Below are 22,120 nucleotides of genomic sequence, written 5' to 3'. Positions count from 1 at the left end.
TGGTGCCATGTATTAAATCTGAGTATGAGAAGGCAAGTGTAAAACCCCTGCAAATCACTCCTCTTCCCTTGGAAGCGTGAAATTGCAGGAGTGGGAAATCCTTTCCCAACATATCTCTGCACTCTGTTTGCTTTAACGATTCAATCTTTTGAACACCTTATGGTCCCCCAAATAAAATAAAAATAAATGGCCTCCAACTAAATGCTGTGGGTTTTTTCTGCTAAGTCTCAAAATGATTTCAGCTGTTATAAAATCCCTTGAAAGGAGAGATGGTTTTTAGAAAACTGTTGATGGCACAACAATGGTAGTGACACAAAAAATGTCGTTCTAACTTGATTATTCATGAGGGTTATGAGAAGTTGTGATAGGCCCTCTCACATCTTTAAATTCGTTTCCTGCTCCAAATGGTTACAAAGTACGACACCTGTATGCTGGACTCTGCCTGGCCTTGGAAAACAAGCCAACAGAAAAGCACCAAAGCATGGGCAGAAATATGCACGGCATCCACTTCTGCTCTAAAACAGCAAGAAATCTGATTGCAGTGTCTTCACTCAGGGACAGCCTTGGACTCAGGGCACTTGGCAGCACTGGCAGAGAGGAGGGTGACAGGGGGGCCGATGGCGGGAGTAGAGCTGTGCCCCCTGGCCCCCCGCCCTGCTGCTGGAGCCAGATGTGTTCCCACTGCCATGGGGGCAGCACCTCACGGCTCCCAACAGGGGTTACCAAGGCAAAGCCAGGGGTTCACTGAGTAAATTGCAAACGGTCTCAAATCTAATTTCACTTTCCTCACCGCAATGAGATGTTTGACTGCAGCTCCTAAAGCAAACAGCTCAATCTTAAATGGGGAGGAGGGGAAGAGAGAGAGAGAGATTGTGGCTCACACACAAGGAACACGCAATTAAAACATTCTTAAAAATAGTTATTAGAAGTGTCTGGGAAATGATTCGTACTTATTGACTACTTGGATCATGTGGGCTTTGGTCAGCCTTGTGAATACACACTTGATTTTAACACTGCCATCAGTAGTTTTTAAAACTACAGCTTCCTAAATTGCAGAGAATAAATGAAAAGCTTGAAATGAAAAGCTTGTAAATAAAACAAACAGCCATTTAACCCTGCAGCAAATGCATACAATTCAATATAAAAGCACTGGAACAGCACTTCCCTTGCTCAAGTTGCCACTTACAAATGTAGATGGGTATAAAGGTTGCATTATCTAACTGACAAACTAACACATTTTGAATTCCACAAATTAGGAGTTAGCGGTACCTTCCGTGCTCCTGCAACTTCTTTCAGTATGAAATCACGTTGTATAAAAACCACCAGCGGGATTTCAAATGTGTTGGGAAATATTACATATTTCCTAGAGTAAGACCAAATTTAGTTTGATGCATTAAAAACAATAAGCATACAATTTTTTGCCTACTATTACGCAAGTGTTCATCCTAGGGGTTTCCAAAGAATTTTCATTAGCTAACAAGGCATTTCTGCCACAAGAAGTCATTAGGGTGGTTTAAGTAGCAAAGGAACATCTAAATTCATACTGATCTTAGTAGTTATCTCTGTCAAAAAGATGGTCTGTTGTTCACATCTTCACTTCCCTGACTTCTTAATTGCAAATACACATGTGAGCATTAATCATACAGTACTAGTAACCTCTGTACAGTAATAAGCAAGTCAAAGCTTCTGCAACAGTTCTGGTTCTTAAGGCTGAAGCAACAACACAGTTTTGTATTGCAGCACGCTACAGACCACAATGAGCAGAGATGGAATTTCTTTCTCCCAGTCTATAAAAGGTCAAACGCTCTGCTCTAGGAGAAAGGAGTGGGCAGCAGGAAGTGGTCAGTAGCTGCTTCAGGTCCTGCAGCTTGCTTCTTGGCTTTTGCCTGGCAGACAGGGCTTATGGCCATGGATATCTTCTGCAGGAAGCACAGCCCAGCTCTGCAGCTGGAATGGGAACTGCTGCCAGGACTTACTGCAGGCACTGTTTGCACTTCTATTAGCATTCTAAATTAGCATTTCTAGGTTAGGAAATGTGAGGTAACTCTCAGGGACAAACGCATTTGCAATTCATTACTTTTCTCAGGCCTGCCTGCTTTTCAAAGGTTTAAAAACCAGATGTGGGAAATAAGATTGCTAAAATCATTTGGCGACTTAATAAAGAGGTGCTGCATGTTCCCAGGGTAGATTTTCAACATCTGTGTGCATGACGCATGAAAAAATGCTGTCAGGACATGGGGAAAACACTTGAAAATGGCATCACATGAGAACGAAAGTCACCATTTCATTTATGTGATTTCTTCTTTCCATAAAGTAATTTGGTCTAACTTCATGTAAACACTTCTGTGATGTTTAAGTACCTATTTTCTAAGGGGAAATGTTCCATTCCAGGTGTACATCCCACTGACAGCATCTTGTCTCATTCCTATAAAAACAGGCACCATAACGCACATAGACAATACTTCAAATAAGAACAATATCCAAGTTCCAATTACTATTTAAATAAAACTAACCTATAAGCATGGAGTAGAACAAGAGCAGAAATGCAAAAACCAAGAGCAGAAAGGTTCCAACAGGACATGCTCCATCCACAGTCATAGAATCAGAATGGTTTGGGTTGGAAAGGACCCTTAAGATCATCTAGCTCCAACTCCCTGCTGTAGGCAGGGACACCTCTCTAGACCAGGTTGCTCTCAGCCCCACCTGTCAGCACCTGAGCACAGACATGCACAAAAAGCAAGGGAGAGGACATAGAATGCTGCTGCAAAAGGGCTTCAGCAACCCCACCCGCTCGCCTTGAACTCTTGAGCAAGGTACAAGCACTTGGTATTTCAAGAATAGTCAGAAATGATAATGTTTCCTACAGGTATTTTGCATGCCAATTAAATATTTCAAGTTTATATCAAGATTATTGCCACCTATTTAATGGCTCGTTGATTTTACAAGCCATACCAATTTTCTCTTTCCACTGAGGTAGTTACAGTACCGACTAACAGCAGAAATTAGACATGCTGCAACCTGACTTAAAAACATCTCTGCATTCAATATCTATACTTCCAAGTGAAAGACGAGCTAATGCTCCCTGCCTTCCCCCACACCACCACCTTTGGCCTCATTGCTCCAAAGCCAGAGCAAGGTCAATTGAATTACACCAAGCATGACATTAGGAACAACAACAAAAAAGTCCTGGAAATTCTCAGCCATTTCTTATACGGTCTTCTGATGCACACAGAATCAAACAGTACAGTGCTTTCTGTAGCTGAATAGTTGGCTCCCGGGGAAAGGCTCCAGCCTTCTCCAGAATTTCCGAAAGATACCATAGAAACATGCATGATCTGACCCGTCCCCTACCTGTCCCCACATCCATCCTTCAGAAAACGCAAAAAATTGCTTCACTGTAACATTTTTAGTCAGGTAAACAAACGCACAGTGGTTGGTTTGGGCAGCACTGCATCCTCTTCCATATTTTCCCATAGAAAAAAATAAAAAACCATCTGGAAAATGCAAACTTTGCACCAAATGAGCAGCAGGTTTTATTTTTAATTTTCAAGTAGACAGCATTCACATTATTCACTCCACTAAACACCTAAATAAAGTGTTTTGAAGAAAATGAGAAATGAGAATCTCAAGAACACAATGGAAGTTTACTCAAATCAAATATTCCAACTGGGAAAAAAATATTTTGCAAATAAAGTTCTTCATAAAGGGCTCTTCATCTTACACAAGGTAAAAAAGCTAAAAGTCTTGAAAACTCTTTTTCTCATGACACAAAATATTTTTGAACCAGGTTAGCAATGTCACCCCTTGATTCCTGTGTTCCCTTGATCTTGCTGTTCTTTCTACCTGCCTTAGCAAATCATTGTTTTCAAGGATCTGACTCAAGAATAACATGGTGTTTGTGGTCCCTATAGAAGCATCCTGCCCTGTGCTTTTACAGCGCTAGCTACACCACCTCCTTGATGCGGTAGGATCGCATGGGGATACGTCTGCAGAGACTGCTGACTTCAGGTTTTCAGCTATGTTCTTAGCCAGTGTAGAAAAATCCCTAAAATGCTGCTGCCAATGGCTAGAAGGGTGATAACTAGCATTTCTGAGACACTGAAAGCAGAATTTCATTTCTTGCCTGTTAGAAGACGCTCACTTTCATTTGAAATATGGCATAACTTTCCATTAGAAAGAGTGCAGAAAGCAGAGCAGCGTAACATCCCACCCAGCCAACAAATGCACTCCCCAGTGGGACTGGAAACTCCCTCAGAAGCACACTAGCACTTTATTGTTCACCTTCTCACATCTGGTTGTCTTATGTTACTGCTTTCATTCTGTAATGCTTTCAGTGTTTACTCCTTTAAAATATGCATCCTTTTGTACTTGATTGCTTTTTGAGTATCTTTGTTGAGGTCCACAAACCTTTTCCTTTAACTCTCAGCATTTTCATTGCCAGGTAACATGGGTGACCTCTGGGCATCTGTTCAATCATCTCTGCATGCTTCCCCGATATATCTATGTCCTTAAGCGGTAACTCTCCCTCATTTGGTTTTATGTTTTTGTCTTCACTGCTTAAACTGTCCTGCAACAAATCTATCTGTAAAATTTAATTCTAATAGCAACTACCAGGGCCCTGGGCAACCTGGGCTAGTACCAGATCTGGAGGCTGGTGGCCCTACCTTGTGGGGACAGGGTGGGGTGAGAACTTAAAGATCCTTGGGGTCCCTTCCAATCCAAGCCATTCTACGATTCTATGATATTAGAGCCAAGTGATTATTCAAACAGTGCTCAGTGCACATCTTTTGCCTTTCCTCCAGTGCTGCACATCCTCTGGCCATGACTCCTCCGAAACCAGCTGGGAGCAGCTCTGCAGGACACAGGCTGGTCAGAGCGCAGCTTCTCTCCTATCCCAACTCTGACAGTGATATATTGGCCACTGCCAATACAAACCTGGCACAACCCAAATAAGCCCAATCACACACTTGCACAAAACTCATTTAAAAATGAGCTACGAGCCCAAAGCTATTCATTAAAATAAATGGTGAGTGCTCTTCAATGAAACTTAGAAGAATACAGCTCTGCACTGTCAGGCATTTCACATGCCCCCAAGTCAAATCCATTCGATAGATGAGTAATTACCCTAAGTTGTGTTACAATTTGCTCATGATTGTGATTATTACTGATTAAGCACTACTCAAATGCTACACTTCAGTTCAGTACAATATCTGCGATTCAGGAGATGAGCGGTGCCCACTGCTTGTGGCAGTGCTAGCACACTCCAGCCATGGCAAAAATAAATGGGTTCTGATTTGACACATTCAGTTCCTCAAGCAACTGGGCTTCATTACTTTGATGCTGAGTTGCAGGCTCTCAGATGTGCACCTTCTGCAGACTGCAAACAAGTGTATAGCACAAAAGTGTACAGTACTTCACATCAGCCCCGACCCAGACAGTCTGGATAAGAACTGTCTCTGTTTACAGACTCTCCCACAGACGAGGAGTAAGCCCATGCTCAGCCACGGGTTTACCTATCATCAAAATGCATGTGGCAAGATACTTGTTTGTGATGAAGGACAAATCCACCTATTGTGTTTGTTGAATATTATTATTTCATTACACGTTTTACATCCCTTAAAAATTAAAAATTAAGTCCTCTGTGAATGAACTTCTCTGCAAATGTGTAATCAAAGCAAAATATATTAGTTGAAACACAGCTGGCAATTAACTATTTGTTTCACTGCAAAGAAGTTCAATTTTTGGTATTTGATTTTCCTTCAGGGTAATGAATAGCGCCTATTTACTAGACCTATAAATAAATCATTTTTCCAATTATCTACTGGTAAAATACACTAGCACATACAAGCATGGTTTTGCTGTGTTATTAAAAAGCAGGCCAGTATTTCAGTGCCATTCTTGTTATCAATAAGGTTGCTGAGCAGTCATGAAACAGAAGCTGAACATCCCATGACTCTGAAATGTTAAAACATATCATTCCAATCATTCTTCTGCTCCTTGCTAAGTACCACTGCAACTCAGATTGCAGTGTCAGCTGCATAGATAAGGGTTATATAACCCAGTGAAAAAATAGAGCCAGCATCTAACTGCAAGTCAGCATGAAGATAAACGACTCAAACATGGAAGAATTCAGAGACCAGGACAAAGGATCACATCCAAGCCCATTTCTGTGAAAAAAAAAAAACAAAGAAACAAAAAACCAAACATGTTTATTACCAAATATCAAAAAAAATACAGATGCATTTCATTGAAATATTCCTCTCTCAGACAGATTGTGGTGGCAGCCAAGAAATGGCAGGAATATTATCAGGAGAGAACAGAGTGCTGGTAGCTCCCAACAACATTACAGTGCCCACACTTGGTTCAAAAAACAATTGTGTTAAAAATAAATAAATTAATAAATAAAGAGAGAGTGAGTGAGAGAGAGAGAGAGAGAGAGAAGCAGTCAAGAGAGAGCACCAGAAATAAAAGAAATAAAAGTTGTGAAGTCCTGCAGCATGAAGCTTTAAAAGACAGACAGGGCTGTTTTGAAAAGAAATTGATAACAAATTACACAAGACAGGCTCAAGCCACAGGATAGAAGAGGAGGCAAACACAGTTGTTTCCTCTGTCAAAAAATACTTGATGTTTTCAAATGCGCATAACAAGGAAATTCTAGAACAAGACAGAAAACCGCTTAAAGAGCCCCAAACCATTATTATTAATTTGTGAAAAGGGCTGTCGATATAGATGGCAGCTCAAAAACAAAACTTGGGGCAAAGTAGTCACTTACACTTCATCTAAGATATAGGACTCCACACAGACATTAAGTTCCACTTTCAAGAGCCATTTTGACACTGAGTCACTGGCTCAACAAAAATCAAGTCAATGTTGTCTCCACGGCAAATAGATCACATTCCAAAATGGAAGCCAGAGTCTCTTAATAATGGTACTGTTCGGTCCCAATCCTGTTACCACTTTAGTACTCCAGATATCTTTGCCCTTGCAACTAAGCCATAAAGTAATACACCCCCATGTCAAAGTAACACTGGTATTTACATGTTTTCAGAATTGTAGGTTCCAGAGAACTCCCTTATCTACCAACTTACTGTTCTGTCATGTGCGCATCACTGCTGAACCTTTCTAACAAAAGCAGCACAGCCCAAAGCAACAAACTGGCTGGCAACTGAAATGCGCAGAAAGGCTGAACCAAGGGATCCACAAAACCAGCACAAAAAAATAGCACAGAGAAGCCAAGACCAAAATTCAACCAGAGGTGAGGATAGACAGAGAGACGGAAAACTGCTACCTTTGCACAGCAGTATTTGTTACGGGGAGCACAAATGGTTTACAGAAGGTGTAACGGGTGTATTTACGTACTGAGGTTAACCTCATCCACTAGAACAGTTTGATGCTATGATCTATAGCCTAGTGATTTTCATATCCAAACCCATCTCCACAGTTAGACTCCTGAAAAATTCCCAAGAAGGGCTATTAATTAATGAAAGAGCACCAATATCAAAACCCTAGTGGCTGCTCAGAGAAAGAACACATGAAACTCCTTGCGTTCTTCCACACTAACAAGCCTTCAATGAAAAGTTTTGCTGTCACCACTCAGAAGCAATCTAATTGCTCAGCCAAGCATAAGACTTTTGTCTGGTTTCTCAGATAAAGTTTAGCCTCAGTTTTTAACTGATGCAGAATTTGACCTGCAAGTAAATATTAGTTCTACTTGGATTGGTTCATAATCCAAAAGAGAAATCCAGCTTCACTCTCCTAATATTGTACAGAAAATTGGCAAAGCTGTCTTGCCTGTGACTCCATCACAAGCCAAGAAGGTTAACCTGCTCAATCCAGCCCAATGCTGAACAAAATCAAGCATTTCAATCAAATTCTAACTCTATCACTAGCACACATACTTACTTGGGAGGAGGAAAAAAAAAAACCAACACAAAAAACACACAGAAGAAAAAGAAGAAAAACTATGGATGTGATTTTACTGAAGACAAAACCAGAGGCTTTACTCACACTCACATCAGCTGACTAATTAACTTCAGGAAGACTTTTTCGCTGAGAATGAATCTGATAGAGCCCTGCAACACTGGTGCATCAGTGCATTCACTGGAGGCACTGAACATTTTGCCCAAGCAAAGTGAATGTAGGGCAGAGAGGGGAAAAATCACACACTGAAGTCCAAACAAGAGCTGGTAACATTGCTCTGGCATTAAGCATTGACTGGACTTGACTGGGAATTCAACAGGCAGAGACAGAGCAACACTGCCAAGCTGGAAGCTGGATCATGTGGGGGAAACAGAAAGGAGGGGAGAGACCTCAGGTGAGCCCCCAAGGGACCAGAGATGCAGTAAATGGATTTGAACGAGATGTTCAGGTCTTCAGCTCTGTTATGAGCTAATGAAAATTCAATGTCAGGCAGTTCACTGACTTGATGCAAACCCTTCCCAAAACAAGGGATAAACGAAGAATCATTTGCTGAGTTTTAAATCAGCGGGGAGTTTTGGGAAATGTTTCCTGCATCCCTACCTGCAGCAGAGTGACATCTCCCTCCAAGGACATGAGGGATCTTGGGGCAGCCATGTGCAGGTAGATGGCACAGCCTTATCAGGAGCTTCAGGAGGCCCAAGACAGGCAAGATTAGGGAGGGACAAGAAAGGAAACAGTCCCTAAGAAAAGCCCAAATGACTAGCACTTTAAGGACCTAAATGAAACAATGCAAAATACATTAGGAGCCTCACAGAGAGCTAGTGGGCAGGATCTGATCCAGCAGACCCCTGAAGAAGCAGCAGGCCCACAGGATCCCTGATCTCCAGGGACTGTCTCTTTGGAGCACAAGGAGAGCCCATCCCAAAGTGCAGAAGCCTGCATGACTGAGCAAGGAACCCCATGCCAAGCTGGAGCCATTCCTTCTGGATGCTGTCTGCACAGCTCCAGCTCTCCTGCTCCTTTCTCACTCACAGCATGCTCACTCCTTACAGAAAACTCAGCCATCCTCTTTTCTCCAGTTCCTCTTCTGTGACTCTTTTCCTTTCCAGCACCCACCCTTTGCTCAGTACACTTCCAACCTCTCTCTCCTTACACAGGTGCTGTGCCACAGGCAGTGCTCCTCTGCAGTCCTACACCATCCGCAGGATGCCACCAAGGGCACGGACAGGGCAGTGCTGCGCTGCACCCCACACCTGCCAGCCTGGCAGACAGGAGCAGGCCTTTGTTCCACGCTGCACAGACAAGCTCAGATTAGAGCCAGCCATGATCTTAAGAGCAGAAAGGAGATCAATCAGACCCCAAGTGGGCAATTTGGCATTTTGCAATAGCGCATTTTTACGGACAGTCAAATATACTTTGGAGAACAAATTGGTAGTGGAGAATAACACTTTCCCCAAGTTTTATAATTGAGTTATTATGGAAGTGTGTAAAAAACTGGGTTTATAATAGAAATGCTGACATGAGAACAGCATGAACACAGCTGTTGTAATATAGTAAATTTGTAAGAAATTGTATAGCTAACAAAGTAGGTCAACAGCTTCCAAGGAAACACTGTGCTTCAGGTATCATGCTAGCTTAGGACATCTCAGTGCTTTGTCAGCATAACAGAGGTGTTTTCCATCCTGTGCTAACTCCCATTGTTCTTTATTCTTAAAAATATTCATGCTGATGATGGGGCTGACCTCCAATCAAACATCAACAAATACTTGCCCAGCGCCTTCAGGCAGGGGCCTGCCGCTGCCGGGTGCCACCAGCCCTGCCCACAGCTGGACATGAAGGAGGGCAAGGAGGCAGATGGCACCAGGCAGGTTTGCAGAGTATCCTCCTAGCCACAATGTTTGTGGAGACTGCCTACACCAGAAAGGTTGCCTTTGGATGTAACATTTCATCTTCCATGAGTTTGTCCTGTCTCTTTTTTGAACTTTTGTAGACTTTCAGTACATTCCGATAGAAAGGAATCCCAGAGCTTGGGAAGGAACAGCAGGGAGGGAAGCATCGTCACGCAGACTGTATTTTGAACCAACCATGTACTTTCATCAACAAACCAGCCCATGGCAGGCAGTTGCAACTGGATGATCTTTAAGGTCCCTTCCACCTGAGCCATCCTATGACTGTGTTTTCTGCAGTATTTCACTAGATAGGATGATGAACAATTGCTATTTACCTTATCCACACAGGTTATTTTCTAATTATTTGCTGTCTCCCCCTCTTTGTCTCTTCCCCAGCCAATGATGTCCTCCTAGAACGAATTAAAATCTTAACATCTGCAAAATTAGTCATGACTATGTCTGGTAGGATCATAGAATCATAGAATGGCCTGGGTTGTAAGGGACCACAATGATCATCTAGTTTCAACCCCCCTGCTACATGCAGGATCACTAACCACTAGACCAGGCTGCCCAGAGCCACATCCAGTCTGGCCTTGAATGCCTCCAGGATAATACCTTGTGATTCTTTTTGGCTTCTGACTACAAGGCATCTCACTGTATAACTCTTGGTAATATACAGAAGCTAGATTAAATCCTACAGTTCACTGTAAAACGTCACAGATCTTTTATCTGCTCATACCTTATTCACATATAATGAACAAGGGAAAGAACTTAGCTTTGGTCTGTCAGTGGATCTTCCCAGTTTCTACCTAAGCATGTATGTGACAGCTGTCAATTCAGAAGTAGTTAATCCCAACAGAAAGAAGACGGGAAAATGCTGAGTTGATATGACAGCAATGGCAAAAAAAAAAAAATCAAAGCAGTCATCCCTGTAGGAAATGTTTCCGCACTATAACAGATGGCCAGTAGTTAGAGGAAACCATTAAAGCTTGAATTGTGGAAATTGGGTAAATTTCTCACAGCAAAGGACAGCAGATAGAAATAAAGGAATTTTACCAATGTTCTAGGAAGTGCCATCCCTTTGACAGAGTGCAGCTATGAAGCAGCAGCACAGGAAAGGCACTATATTTTACCCGCACACTTCTGTTGTGCAATGATTTTATCACCATTCAGTCATTACCATACAGCATGCAAACAACACGGTCGCACAAGTGTCATAATAGCATAATTACATTAATACACAGGCAGCAATCAGAGGGACACCAGTAATACATATGAGTATTTTATTTGTACGTACAGAATTTTTGCAAAGATTGACTCTTAAGTTGGCCATCTCCAAAGCTCCTGTCCTCTCCCAGCAGTCTGGTAGCTGGACAGCACTCATCAGGTCTGCTTTATTCCCTTAGTGTTAAAATACATTCCAGCACTAAGCAAAGAAAATGAAGTTTTCCTAAGAAAACCCCCAGCTAGGAGGAGCTGAAGGTGTATGAGCATTGTAGCAAGTCTGGGCTGCATTCCAAACAGAAAAGGCTAGGAAAGGGGATTGGGGAAATTAAAAAAGGCACAACTTAGCCGAGCTTCCTTTTGGGACCCGTTTAAACGTGAAACTCAGGGCCTGCGAGCCTGTGGGATTCAGAGAACAGATGCCCAAGTCATTCCCACTTCTGAAGACCCTCTTTGCAAAAAAAAAAAAAAAAAAAAAGTAAATAAAAATAAAAAAAACCCTTGGGAATGCACAGCAATACTTGTTTGAGTGAGAGCATCTCAACAGCTGCAGTGTTGAGCTGAGCACTGCTTGCCACAGCTTGCTTTACTCCCTGTCCTGGGGATTTGCTTGTGCTACAACTGCTGCCAAGTCTACGGATATTAAACCTTTCCAGTCTCATTCTTTGAGCAGAAAACAGAAGTGAAGCAGCAACAGTCCTCGGCAGCATTGCACATACAGCAGCCAAGTGGTGGGCATCGGGAGATGATGCCGCTGAACAGCCAAGTCGGTACCAGCTCTGAATGTGATCTGAGGAGACTCTTGGGTCACTGATAGAAAATAAGGAGATTTCTCTCCCCCTGGAATATTTTAAGACTGCCTATTTTATGACTATTTAAAGACTGATTGGCTGATTTAAGCACAAAGGCTGCTCCTTTAGCCTTAACAGACATTTCTATTCGGTGCATATTACGAACAAGAGCAACTAAATTAAATGTGTAACAATGAAGCAGCATTTCCAGGGGGGGAATTACACAAAAAACTGAACTAACACCTGTGCAAAGTGAAGATACATACTTTCTCATAAGAACTCCGTAATCTCAACCAGGACAGCCATGCTTCCAGCACATTGTTCTCACCTATTTAATAATGGGATAGAATTTTGGGCTGCATGTTGACAGAAAGCAGAAGTGACAGAAAGCTCAGGAAGCTTTGCTTTTAGCATTTGCCTTTTGGAATGGAAATACTCAAAGAGAACCCCTAGGCTGATAAAATCTGTCACTTCAATATCAAGTAAAAATAAATAAAACCAACTTTTATCAGCCGCTATAAATAAATAAATCTGTTTTTGTTGTGAACTGCAGTAATATCTATTTTAGACCTTTTCCATTTCAGAAGTTTGACAACCTCCCTTCTGCTGCTTTGGGATTCAAATGTTCTGAACCTGCCAAGTAAGACAGCAGCATTACTTCCAGACAGTGTCAAACTACCTGCACAGCTGGGGCTGGAACCCCACAAGATACAAGCAAGGCTTGGTGCTCAGAGGCATGAAGCAGGGCTTGCTGCAGGATCTCCTGCACAAGGGCCTTGCTATCCCAGCGCTCAGCCAAGCTGCAGACAACACCGCTGCTTCCCTGCAAAACTCGTTGCATCTCTAAGATCCATCTATCTCATGGAACAATATGAATTAACGAGGGTTAAACATCAAATTCTTTATACACTAAAACACGTTAGTTTTTTAAGCCTTACAATAGTAGTTAGTTCTGACAAACACAAGCTATTTAAACTCAACTTTGACCATCTTGACTTTCTCAATAGATACACAAATATGTGTGTGCCTTTTAGACAGAGGCAGTAATCACAGCTGACAGCTGTGAGAGCATTTCACATGTTTCAGTAATAAACCTATCTATCCCTATTAAATATTAATACGCCATCTCTCCCTATTACCTATTATGTCATCAGTCACTTCAGTTTTAGGAGGAAGGTCAGCAAAAACAAGATACGGTTTTTGTCATTTGAGCGTTTTATGGATGTTTATTGAACCCCTGACAAGAGAAGCACTATTTATTCTAAAGGATGAAAATGTAAGCAGGAAAAAAATAAACAGAATGTCTTCCTGCCTTCAATTGTTTATGTATTGTACAAGTATTTCAGAGCTCATAGTTCAGCCAAGATAAGAAGGGCATGGAAAAGGAGGTGATCATATGCAATTATTATTTCCCTTTTTCTATTTAATAACACAGCTTGGTGCTCAGTTCTGGAGCTGACTCACTTGGCATTCAGACTCTTCTTCTAACAAATGCTGACCTGATATAAAATGAGATGTTTCAGAGGACTACACTTCTCATGAATTACTTTAAAATAGTTACACTGAAATTAGCGTTTTCCCATGTGGAATTTTTGAACCCCTTATACAGATTTCAAGAAAATTCAAGTGACACTCTGGTTTCACTTTCAACCTTTGTTTTTGCTCATAGAGCTTTCATTTTTGGTTGCCGATCTTTACCACTGCTCAACTTTTTGCTCCACTTCAGCCAGTCCTCAACCTCCTTTCCACCTCAACAGCCTTCCAAACCTGGGGAAGCACAGACAGACAAACTGAGAGATGGAGAAGCTCAAATTCTCTGGTCATCTGTCAAACAGAGGCAGTATTTTCAGTCTGAGGAGAACAAAAACCAAAGGCAGGAATACTGCCTAAAGATGGAACCTTCCCAGTGCTACCCACAGACATACTGGCTCTACATTTCCATCAGCTGATGGAACCAACCTTACAGATAGCTGCTTTTTACTTCCGTTGTTCCTGGTGTAGAACTCCTCCAGAACCTCCGACCCACATCACTACAAATTTTAATCTTTGTGCATAACCAATTTTCAGCCTGTTATTCTTATGGCAACCCTGCCATTTTCCCCAGATAGGTATTTCTTTCACTCCCAGGTGCTGATTCCCCTAAGTATTATCAATGGTAATCAAACCTCCCAGGCTGCTGCTTACAAGATTTCCCTGATGATCCACAGAATTCCCCCTTTGCCCTAGTTTTGATGCATATTTTTTGAACTTGCTAACTGTTGATTTGCAGTCCATTGGGAAAGCTCATTCCCCAATCCTAAGAACTCAAGCACCAATACAATGCTAGCCCTTATTTTATAGGGCTTCCTCAGATAACGTAGTGCTATTAAATCAGTATCTTCAAGACCGAAGTCTAGGAGAATTCCATTCTATTTCATGCTTCATTATGAAAGATTCATACAGCCCTACTCATCATGTTTCTACAGTCATCTACATCAACTCGAGCATACTAAAATGTTTTACAGTATGAAATGACACGTTGAAATGATCAGTCAGGTTCACCAGGCTTAACCGCTATGACAATGATATGTAATCATACTTGGGTTAAGCATTAAAAAAAAGTCCTAATCGGCATAGAAGAGCAGCCTTTACTGTGGTAATTAGCATTTACCAAATTGTAACATCAAGCTCAGAGTGCTGAAAAGTGCCCTAGAGGCAAAAGTACAGGGGAGAGATTGCCGAGAGGACACCAAAAATGGAAGCTGCCTTTGTGCTGAAAGAAGCCCTGCAGTGATGTGAGCACCGCATGCCAGAGCTTATTTTCTACAGGAACAGTGGTAATAGGATTAGTTTCTACAACATGACATGTTAATAAACTGTCTCTCACAAACATAACACCCCTGAAGAAAAAACAAACTCCTGTGCAAGAAAGACTGAATTATTTAGCCATTGCAAGAGGTACCTGGAAAGCAGTGCTGAAGAGCAGAGTTAAACATTTGAACTTCTTGGTCAAGTAATGATCATTCTTTATTTTACCTTGGGTTTGGTGTTGTTGGTTTGGGTTGTGGGTTTTTTTGTTGTTGTTGTTGTTTTTTTGTTTGTTTGTTTTGTTTTGTTGGGCTTTTTTTCCCCACTGCATGTAAGATGCCAAGTGAGAAACATGAAACAGGATGAGAACTAGAAGATACCCAGAGCACTAGCTCTGAGTCTCTCAAACCACAGTTTTGCCATCAAATTCTGATTCTCTGTTTAACAACCAATGTAGAGCTCTACAACAAGCTCTACACACACACATGTACTAACGTCAAGCTCAGAAATCATTACACTGTAGAAACTGTAGGTGCTACAAAGTGCAACTCCCAAACCCAGAGTAAATTCTTTCAACCACCGCCCACCACAATGACCATGTAAAACTTGTGAGAAGACCACTTCCAAACTACAAATTGCCAGAACAGCTTGGGCTTCTTCTATTTCTACATTCTGTCTTCCCAACCACTGCGGTTCAGGGGGGGCTCATACATACAGCAGGTAACTATATAGTTTCCATTAGGGTACCTAAATACTCAAGCGTTCTAGGGATGTTTAGCTTCTTACTTGGTTGATCCCATTAGAGAAAGTAGATAATCTGTTCTTTTATCTACTACTTTCATCACTACACTATTTCCTGTTTCCAGTTTTGCTACCCTGTAGTGATCTGTTTGCATTTATACATTCATGCCACTATTTTACCAGGAAAAAAAATAACAGAAATTTTACCAGAGTTTCATTTGTATTTGATGATTCCATTTAATAGCCCTGTGGGCTAAAAGCCGACTCGTGAAAGTTTTTAATTCATGTTGGCAGTGGAGGATGTTAACCCCATTAGCATCAAAAAGAAATGGCCAAATGTCAAGACTGTTTTCACAGATCCATCCCTGTCCTTCCAGACCAGTTAAAGCTCCCAGAATCAGGTTAGTCAATGGTGCAGACTAGTTCCTCAGTTAACATTTGTGACGCTGCTGTCAGACACTATGCATTCACTGCATCACTCATGCTGCTGGACCCAGCCACTGGAAATCTCAGAAACAAGCAAACTGAAAGAAACACAAGCAATTCTTTGCACACAAAAGCTCTCCACAAAATAACTAAATAAATTGTCTTTACCTTTTCCCCATTTAAAATGAGTGCAGTAGAAATAAGTGGATGAGATGGGTAGGATAGGTATTTTCAGCACTGCATCATGTGTCCTTCTCACTATAATGACACAGGAAAATTAAAGCAGCTTTGTAGCACTCTCAGTCTTGACTAAATCATGGGGTAAGCACAGAGGTTTAAGGCAGTCCTCAGAGATCTGCCCTGTATGTCTGGCTGGATCCTCATCACCTCCGCAAACTCATTTCCACAAAGCCTCCCTCCTAACCAAGGAGTTTTACCAGGATGGCAAACTCACTGGTACTAGTCTTAGTAAGACATTACTTGGGTCTTTTTAGGTCTTTCTGAACATCCACTCTTCTTCACTTCTGTTAACTTCAGCGATGCACAAAACCTCCACCAACAATGCAGCCAACGGCATTCAAAAACTAGCTGAGGACCTCTACAGGACATGCTTCAACACGTGGTGTGAGCAACCAGAAACATGGCAAAATTCTGACTCTTATTCCTCAGTGAAGTAAGCAGCTACAATAATATCTTTGCCAGCTCTTTTGTTGTGTGCAGTTGCTATGGTCAGTAGCAATGTTTATGCTCTGAAGAGAAATATGAAGTGGAAGGGAAATTAGGAACAGACCCTCCCCACACCCCAAAATAACTGAAATCCATTTCAAAACAATGACAGAATCCTCAAAAATACAGGTCAAGGAAAACATTTTTTAAAAAGTCTCAGTTAACAACAGTATTTTCCCTTCCAACTAAATTCCAGACTTCCATCTTAGGCAATCTAAGACTTTTCACTCTATTAATAGTTTAATGCATGATAAATAATACATTATTCAAAAGGAGCTTGTACTTTCACATTTGGTACAATACTTGTAAGCTACCGGCACTGCCTTCCACTTGATTGCAAGTGACATGCCCGAAGTATTTGCAAGGAAAAATAAATCTGCCCATTCAAAACAGATACTCTGCCCAGAAGAACGCAACTCCTATTGAAACCATACAAAGAAGAAATGTTAAGTTCAAAACGTACTTAAAATGGGAGGAAAACACACACACAAAAAAAGATGAGGTGTCCTATTCAATTCAGGTCACACCACTTCTAAAAGGATGTAGCTGAATTATAAAAGATTCAAGGATGGGCAATAAAAATGATTAAAGTTACGCAGGTTCTTCCAGTAGAGATTGAGAATGTTGGGATGAGAGAAGCAAAATCAAAGGCGGAGATGATATGAAAATAAAGACGACAATGTGATAAAAGGTACATCAAAGACAAATCAGGGTCTGCAATTCAATCTCTTTCATAATATAAGATCAAGGATACATTCAGTGCTATCAGAATATTGCAAAATTGACACAATGTGTTATCCACCTCTGGAACTAGCAGTACATGATATCGTCAATGTCAGGAGTTCAGGCAGAATAAAAACCAGTCAGGTTGTGCATATACAGTTCCAATGGCTTCCTTTTAATAATAATAATAATGTTCTGATCTGACTAAATGAAACTCTTTTCTTAACCTTCTATAAGATAAATTCCTCAACTCTAATTTTGATGGCCAAAAACATTCCACTTTCAGTTTATCATACGGCCAAAACCCTTCACTTGATATCCAATTATAATTAACAACAGAACAGGAATTGAAACAAAACATTTTTACTTTCCTGCTGTCAGTAATTCCATGACAAAATGGACAAAATGCCTGTACCTCACATTGGACTTTTCAGTAATGCCTTTTTCAGTTCACACTAAAAGGCAAACATACTTTCCAGAAGTGAAACTTCCAGTTTCAGCTAGCACCTTTCCATAAATACTGTAAATAACAATATCTCCAGCATGTCTTTAGTATGAAAATAACTCATATTGCCAGGAACGTAGACTGAAATAGCATCAAATATGAATTAACCGCAAACACAAACAACACAACAGAAAGGTGCATACTAACACCTGCTCTCGCAATGGAGCTCTATCATACAGCTAACAGGCCTCCAGGAGATACTGGCACTCATTCATTACTCGAGTATACACTTCAAGTTGGAAGCTAATTTTTACCGAGATTTGGGAGCAAACTTTTCCTATCTTCCACTCCTCTCAGTTTACTAGGGAGGCACAAAGTTCAGTGAGTCTGCTGCCAGGAGAAGAGCCTTGTGCCAGCGGTGGCAGATGGCCATCCCTAGCCTGCAGCTACATGCACCACACTCACTGTACCCTTCCAGGTCTGGAGACATCCAGTTCCGTTAGTGAGGCTGCAGACACCGTGAGCAGCATCAGAAACCAGAGGTTCACGAAGATGTGAATCTCCTGCAGTAGCTCTGAGCTACGGAGCCTTTGAACAAGAGAAAAAGCAGATACTGCACAGCAGCAGAGAGGAAGAAAGTCTATCCACAGGAAAAGATAGCAGGAATAGCACTGATATATCGGTTTACATCTGTGTTACTATTTTCTTGTTGCTATGGGAATATGGGAGAAAGCAGTTTCCATTTTGTATTCAAAGACCATGCAAAGTCTAGGTGTGAACAGAATCATTTGTTTACAGCCTATAATTTTCTCTTGCAAGTATGGTTAAGTAGCTTTGTTTGGGGGAGGGTATTGATAATATTCTCTTCTCTATTCACATGTTAAAATTAACTAACCTACCTGCTCTGGAGAACATCCAAGAAAACCTAAAGTAATGACAAGTGCTAACTTATCAGGGTTAAACAGATCTTTCTCCTATATAATTAAATTTAACCGGAATATTCTTCATAGAGCTGATGTTATCTTGCTTCTTATGATGAGGCCATCTATAAAATTAATTCCATGTTATTTAACCTGAGCATCAAGAACCAGGGCTTCAGAGCACTTCAGAAGAAATAGCTCTGCAAATTTTCCTAAGGACCATAGAGGCCATCTAGAAGCCCTTTATTATCCAAATTCAACAACACCGTTTGTTTTCTCTGGGATGGGATCAGACATTGAAGTCAAGAAAAATAATATGGGAATTTTCCTCTTGGTTGCATCAGCATAGAACAGCAGGAGAAAGCACACACAATGCTCTGGCCTTTTTTTGTATACTCACAAGACAACTCATCATTTCAGCTGGAAAGAAAATGGTTCCTGGTGGTCAGATAACCACCAGGAGGAACAAGCAGCAGTTGAAGAATGGGCCTATTTTTTAGCTTCCAGAGCACTTGGATTGCACTCAGCACCATGGCAGTGCAACCAAGACTTAATTTGTGTATTTCAATAAATTGCTTGACAACTTCTACCTGGAGACTTAAATCACACAGGAGTAAGTGTGCATACCCAGCTAGTTCCTTTGTATTTTGGTGAAACTAAACCCTGTAAGGTTCCATAATGCGATCAATTCCTGCTAGGAGAGCATTTTCTACATAGTTTATGTACAAGGGCAAAAGACAAAGTGATATTAAAAAGAAAAAAGAAAAAAAGAAAGAAAGAAAACGCTAATTCTTAGTCTCTAAACTGAAAAAGAATGCTTGAAATTCAGCCTAAGTATCAAATGGAGACAGTTCCACAGCATCAGGAAAAAGCCATGCAGAAGGTTTCAAACCACCATGTTTCCCCAGCACTACTATTTAGTTAAAATTCAAAATTATTTCTTCTGAATTGCAAGGGCCATTACAGCAAATGGTTTGCCTAGAAGCCTTGACAGGGTTCAACATACTCATCAAGAATCAATGTTCAGACTGATCTGAGCACAGACAGGTGCCATTCCACATTCTCCCATCTCCCTCAATCTTAGTCCCATGTCACAGAGATCAACCCAAGGACCCACCTGGCCTCAGACACTTACGAATCAGTTCCCTTTGTGCCTTAAATGACATTCTAAAGAGGCACTTCATGTTGAGAATTGAGTACACCAAAACAAATGCAAAGCTGTAAGTAGCTGTATAAATACACTGAAGGGATCCCAGAGGGAAAAGCCGTTTCCCCAAAAGCCAGAAGAAGGACTCTTAACAAAGGGCTACATCAAAAAACTGCTTTGTTTCGGTTCCCTATTCTCTTAAAAAATACCATCAACCATTGTTTGAGATGAATGAAACTGAGAGGGGCAAAGACATCCTGGATTTATTTAAAGACTGATGTAACTTGTAGAAAAACGAGCTGGAGGTATTTGATGCAGCACCAAACCCTGAAGCAGCAGTTAGAATTCAGCTGCCGTAATCAGAGCGTGTGAAACGGAGAGCTACATAATTCATAAATAGAAAACTACATTAAATAGCATTAAAGAGCCTGCTTATGCAAAAGCAGAGATGTCCAGAATGGGCGCTAGCACTCAGTGCCTTCCCCTCGCAGGAGCAGGTGATGCAAACATCACTGCATGGTTTCAGCAGCATGAGGAGAGGAGCTCTCGCAACAAGAGGAGATGGCAGTGAGAGGACACTGTGCTTTTAACAATTAATTCTTGGGGGGAGCTGCCACGGGTGGGGAGAAATTAATTCTTCAGGCTTAGGAGCAGATTCCTTCTGAAGGCTGTATGTATTGAAGAACACAGGGGTCAGCTCAGCATGGAGACAGCTGGTGCTGCACATGCTTCCGAGTCTGGCAAATTCTCAATCTCCAAATAATCATCATTGCCAGGCACTTAATTTGAAGATTAACAGGGGAAAAAAAAGGGGGAAAAAAAAAAAAAAAGCTGAGTGCTAAATCTGGGCCAATTCCATTATAATGAAATAACAGGCCAAGGTCTCTATTACAGTGACTTAACTCCCCTGAGGTCAAGGATAAAATTTTGCCTCAATACAATGATCTAAGTAAATACTTTAGACTGAATCATTTAACTAACTAATCTCATTTTTTCAGCATGAATACAAATAGGCTCCAAAGTCTTCATTTCTTTTTGCTTGTACTTATTCACTCAGTAATACACTTTCATTACACAGCTGCTTGAATCCACCAAAAGACAGGAGAATTTCTGACCTGTCCTAAGGTTATGCAATACATGCCTGCCCACCAGGAATGCATGTTTTGGAAAGAAAAAATGGCACAATTAGTCTGTGTCATTTGCTGGAAAACCAATGCTATTGTTTAACATCTTCTGCCAATGAACTGACTTACTAAAGTGCTCAAAAGAGCCAAACACTACAGATTCTGTGAAAGAATGCATAATAAAGATCATTTACCACAGCTCTTCCATTGTTTTTATTAAAAAATAACTAGGAGAAATAATCCCTTTTGGTTTTCCCTCTCTTTAAATAAATGCAGGGAGTTGTATGGGTATGAATAATTAAATAACACAGTGATTTATAGCTATTACATATTTATACATTCTCTCTCTCCTTCTGTGTTTTTTAAGTGTTTTTGGTTAATATTTTTTTTAATAAAAAGAGTCTTGAGATGAACTACTGAATAAATCCCCCTCCCAGGCCCAAGGCTCATTTTTTACTTGCCATACCATGTAAGGACAGCTCATTCATTACAGTCACTGTTTAAGGGTGTCCTTCCAGTGCTCCATTGGTTCTTGTGCAGCTAAGGAAGGACCACGCACCAATCAAACTGGGCACTCCTCAGCCTCACTGGAGCCTTAGTCACCCTGCGCATCTGCCAGAGGTGCTGCCTGGAAGGTGCTGGGTGGCTGGGTCTGCAGGAGACAAAGTAACTGTGATGTCCTCCAGCATGGTCACCAACCCAGGAAGGTGCTTCAGGCCCTTCTGAACAAAAAGGTGAAGCAAAAAGACAGGTGACAAAACAATGCCACTGGGGAGCTGCTGAATCAAGACACGAAGAACATCCCGTCACTTCTTTTGGCTGGCAGCTGTCCACAAAAGCACTACAAGAGATGTTGCTAAACGCTTCTCAAAACATTTATGTTACTACCAAAAATTGCTTATTGCCGAGCCAATGGCCACAAGTGTATGTTACCTGTCATTTCCCTATTTTAAAACCACCATATTTAAGCAATGCAGAAGTCCAAGCCCTTCTGTTTTGTCCCTGCTGCCCTTTCCTGGTGAATCTTCCTGCATGTACTGGGGCCATGACAGTACCACCTGACGGAAACATTTGGAAACATGCTCTTTTCTAAAAAGCACAGCTCTTCCCCCCTTCCATTTGAACAATAATTTGTTGACTGCAGGAAAACAACAGGATTTACAGTTTTCATGCTTCCAATTAAGTGCTTTGGCCTTCCCTACTTTGATTTTTAATCAGCAGCTCAGGAGTTCATTCCTTGTATACCAGCAAATTTAA

General features: G+C 41.2%; 1 protein-coding gene across 9 annotated transcripts in view; it reads right to left on the bottom strand.

The window, feature by feature from the left end:
• The window catches only part of IL1RAPL2 (interleukin 1 receptor accessory protein like 2), a 338,050-nt gene that overhangs the window by 217,244 nt on the left and 98,686 nt on the right, over positions 1-22,120 (bottom strand). The gene's annotated exons all lie outside the window — the stretch shown is intronic.

This window comes from Gallus gallus, chromosome 4 (assembly GCF_016699485.2).
Source record: "Gallus gallus isolate bGalGal1 chromosome 4, bGalGal1.mat.broiler.GRCg7b, whole genome shotgun sequence".
Lineage (NCBI taxonomy): Eukaryota > Metazoa > Chordata > Aves > Galliformes > Phasianidae > Gallus > Gallus gallus.
This window is presented reverse-complemented; position numbering and strand designations above follow the sequence as displayed.